Below are 4,855 nucleotides of genomic sequence, written 5' to 3'. Positions count from 1 at the left end.
TTTCAGTACTATCAACCCAACTCACTGCTGTCAAGGAGGATCTGACTCATAGCGACCCCTCCTGGGGTTTCCAAGGTGGTATCACTACAAAAGTAGATTGCACAATCATCCTTCTGAGGAGTGGTTGTTGGGTTTGAACCAACAGTCTTCTGGTTAGCAATCAAATGCCTTAGGCACTATGCCACCAGAGTACTATATCAGACCATATTTTGTTGGGTTTTATTGGCTAATTTTCAGAAATAGATCCCCAGGTATTTCTTCTTGGTTGTTTTAGTCTGAAATCTCCACTAAACCTATCCAGCATGGTTGACACTTCTGGTACTTAAAATACCTGTGGTATAAACTCCAGTAACATAGCAATACATAAGCCACCATAGTAGGACAATCTGACAGATGGATGGTGCCATATTCTGTAACCTCTATAATTGCTAATATGAGGTAAGCTTCCTGGAGCCAAAGCAAGATAAAAAGGTGACCTATTAGTTATGAACCCACCATGACAAAATGTTTAAAAAGCCAATTATTCATAAAAATTACTACTACATGAAGGTCTTGACATGAAGGCCTAAGAGAAATGATTCTCACAGTGTTTATTTTTTTTTAAATGATAGATGATAGAATACATTTTGCCTTCAATGGCATTCTGAAAATAGCTGTTGTTGTTTGTTGTTATGTGCCATTGAGTCGGACCCAACTCATAGTTTCCCCTCCTTGGGTTTCTGAGGTGGTATCACTACGGAAGTAGATTGCCCAACCTTCCTTCCGAGGAGTGGCTGGTGGGTTTGAACCTCCAGCCTTCTGGTTAGCAGTCAAGTGCCTTAGGCACTACACTACCAGAGCTAGCATAGCACAATTCAAATGTTTCTTATAAATACCTTAATACAAGCCAAAAGAAGAAAACATTTCAAGTAAGAGTGAGAACAATCAGACTGAAAAACTATGAGTCTCTCAGTAAGGAATATCCACAAACTACAATATATGGTCTCTGTGATGACTATTTTCCTTCCTAATTAATGGTCATGCCCCTCATATAGAAGTTTATAAAAATTCATGTGTATTTTATGGGGAAAAATATTTCTTTTAAGTAGTATCAATTTAGAAACTGAGTCCCTGGGTGGCACAAATGGTCAAGCACTTGCTCAAGTACCAGCTGAAAGGGCTGTGGTTTACGCTCACACAGAGGACCCTGAGAGACAGGCCTGGCCTAGGAATCAGCTTCTGAACAGTCATGGCCTTGAAAACCTATGCGGTGCAGTTCTACTCAGCACATGCGGGGTCATGATGTGTCAGAATCAACTCTATGGCAACTAACAGAAATAACAATTTAGAAACCATTTTAAATGCTTCTAGTCACTAGATTTTGTTAGTTCTCAATTCCAGCCTTCTCACTATCTTCATTTTATGGAACAAAGAAGTTTTATCATTTGAGCTTTCTTTATAATGTTCAGCTTCCAGATCTTCAATAAAAATAAGATGCCAGATTTTTAAAGAAAACTTATAAATATTCAAACTAATAATGTGAACTGGATGAAGACATACCCTAACTCACATGCTAACTCAGAGATACTCTTTTGGTTTGAGCACTTCTCTGAAGTGAATTTAATCAAAGTGTATTCCGTGCATTTCAAAGCAAATCCATCAGTCCACTTTACCTTCCATTTACATCCCTAATAACAGGATTTGGAGCCTGTTCCTTGCTTTAATTCTTTACTTGTGCGGTGCCCACTGTATGTAGAGAATGTTTGCACATTTGGATTCTCTGAAAAAACAATGAATTCCCTACACGATACCACAAAACAATTGTTCAGCTATCAAGTAAAGCTTTTTTATCCTGCTGAGTTCAAAGTTCAAAATTTATTTCTTAGCTTAATGCAATGCTAGTGCAAATGTGTTTAATATATCCATTCTAAATGCCATCAGAGGATGGTGGTGTCAACATTTTGGCTTTGTTTGGACAGCTTTTGTGCAAGTGCAAACACTGAGTGTATGAAATCTAATGAGATTAGGTGCTTACTGCAAAATTAAAGGCAAGCAACTAAACTTCAAAGACATTACCGCCGTGCAAATCCCTTACTGTATTTCTTGGGCCATTTCAGCAAACTAAAGTTTGAGAATCACTTTTACCAAAAGATTTTCTTCATAGCAACCCTTTGTTAGAATGTTAGAATATTTGATTTTTAAATACCTCCTCGAGAGTACATGAGTCTTTAGGGCTTTTATTATTTTTCTTTTCTTTTTTGTCATTATTAAAGAGAACTGTAATTAAGGAGGATAAAATCGTATCATGATGAGTAAGAATTAACAAAAAGCTTTTTACAGACTCAAAATTAAACATGAAACTGATAAAAGCAGTGAATTTTGGGGTTTGTTTTACAATAAATATAGAAAACAGCAAAAGAAATTTAACCCTTCACAAGATGATAATGAATCTTTAGATTTTTTCAGCATAATTAATATATAATAAGGATTTACAGTGTTCCAGGCACTGTTCTAAATGATTTGTACGTATGAAATTAATTCCAACCACAGCCTAACAAGATAGCTACCACTTATACATTAGAAAAACAAGACTTACTGAGGTTACTGTGGTTTATTATACTAGAATAATAGATTCAAGTTAGAGTAGGAGAAATAAGCTAAGAAGTTGAGTAAGAGAGAATCTTATACTTAATCACAAGCATTTTTATCATCACACAAGAGACAACACAGAACTTTCCAAAGATGGGACAATTACAAACTAATGTTTCTGAAGAATCACTGCTCTTGAGCATAAATCAGATTATAAAAACCACCATCATACAAGCTTCATTACGGCAATCCAGGGATAGCATAGATAGTAAGAAGGAAAAGTCAGATAGCAGCCAAAAGCCTCATTTTTCAGGAGAAATGGAAAAGTGGAAGGATGGATGAAGGAAAGTACTATTATAGATAATTCAATATAATAAACCTGGCCACCACAGTGTTGTCAGTGGTATATGGCAGCTGGGTGAAATGAAGCTTAAAAAAAGTGACAACTTCAGTTTGAAGATATAACTATTAAATTGAATCATATAAAATTGAAGATATCTGACATTTTTATCTATTAAATTGATAATTTCATAGAGTGCTGCCTAAGATTTTGAGATAATCAAGTGGAGAGACTTCTGATAAAGTATGTCATGTGGGGCATGTCTGTCACACTAAGAGCTGTAGATATCAATTTAAGAATCCAGTAGACATGGCTGATAACTTGAAACCCTGCCATAGATTTTATTTCCAAGGATAGAAAAAAAGAGGACTACAAAGAATATTCATAGTGAGAAGAAAGAAGGCTGTGTTTTTTAAATATAAACAACCAACTCTGCCTTCATTGATTCCAAGACCAGAAATGATTAACACTTAGTAGGTCAAACCCAGAAGCAAAACTTTGGGTATAGAGAAAAAACATGAGCTCAGTGTAAGTGATTTCTGCCAAATCTGGCAGGTTGCAAAAATTGGGATTGAGGGAGTGGTAATAAGGAAATACAAAGAGATAAAGATAATTTTTTTGTTTTCTTAATGAGATGATATTACAGATAAAGGGAACGGAAGTCTCGTAGTATTTTCTGGAAGATAAAAATGACCCAGGTATTTTTAATAGCAAGTAGGAAAAAATACAGTGAAACTGTGGGAGCTGGAACTCGACAGGACTGCTTGTTTTTTCCAGGTCTCCCAAGTTTTCCACATTTGACAGGATGTGTAGGCTCTTCACTTTTCTGTTGCTCTCTATTAGTGAAAAATAGTTGAGTTTTCCTTCCTGACAAGTTTCCACCTTACACAGGCTCTGACTTTTGGAGGTTTTACTGTATAAAAGAGAAGCAGATAGTATCAAAGAGAAAAAGGTAAGAACACAGTATCTATTTACATGGGAGAAGATACTAATTGAGGTCTAGTTGATTCTGACTCATGGCAACCCCATGTGTGTCAGAGTAGAACCGTTCCATAGGGTTTTCAATAGCTGGTTTTTCAGAAGTAGATCATCAGTCCTTTCTTCTGAGGTACCTCTGGGTGAACTCAAACCCTCAGCCTTTGATTAATCATTTGTACTTCCCAGGGATTCCACAAGAGATAATAACCTCCAACTAATGAGAAATTAGGAGCTTTGGTAGCATAGTGCCTAAGGCACTTGACTGCTAACCAGAAGGCTGGCGGTTCAAACCCACCAGCCACTCCTCAGAAGTAAGGTTGGGCAATCCTACTTCTGTAGTGATACTGCCTCGGAAACCCAAGGAGGGGTCACTATGAGTCAGGGCTTACTCGACGGCACATAACACCACCAACAACAATGAGAAATTGAGAAGCTCTGGTGGTGCAGTGCAGTGCCTAAGGTATTTGCCTGCTAACCAGAAGGTTGGCAGTTCAGTCCCACCAGCCACTCTGCAGAAGGAAGACAGGGCAATCTACTACCTCAGAAACCCAACGGGTGTCACTAAGAGCTGGAATTGACTCAATGGCAGTGGTTTTGGTTTTGGGATTTAATAAGAAATTACAGCCCTGAAACAGGTAGAAATACTGGTAAATGTGTGAAGGTTCCACAGAAGAGGGGGTATTAGTGCTCGTCACAATTTTGTGTAGCAGAAGCTTTCAGGAAAATTTTTGATAGATGTTTTCAACAATAAAAACCAGCCGTTATCCTCAGGTAATCACATTCTCCAAAGCAGTTCAATTGATTACATTCCCTGGAATGTATCCTAGTGGATGCAGAAAGCAGGAGACTGTTAAAATGGAGAGAGGAGGAATCAGCTGGTGGTACTAAAATTCCTATTTAATCTCTGTTAGGGGAAGATCAAGGAGCTCTGGTAGCATAGTGCCTAAAGCACTTGACTGCTAACCAGAA

The sequence above is a fragment of the Orycteropus afer genome, unplaced genomic scaffold (genome assembly GCF_000298275.1).
Source record: "Orycteropus afer afer isolate SDZICR_OR568_19922 unplaced genomic scaffold, OryAfe1.0 scaffold00162, whole genome shotgun sequence".
NCBI classification, from domain to species: Eukaryota; Metazoa; Chordata; class Mammalia; order Tubulidentata; family Orycteropodidae; genus Orycteropus; species Orycteropus afer.
This window is presented reverse-complemented; position numbering follows the sequence as displayed.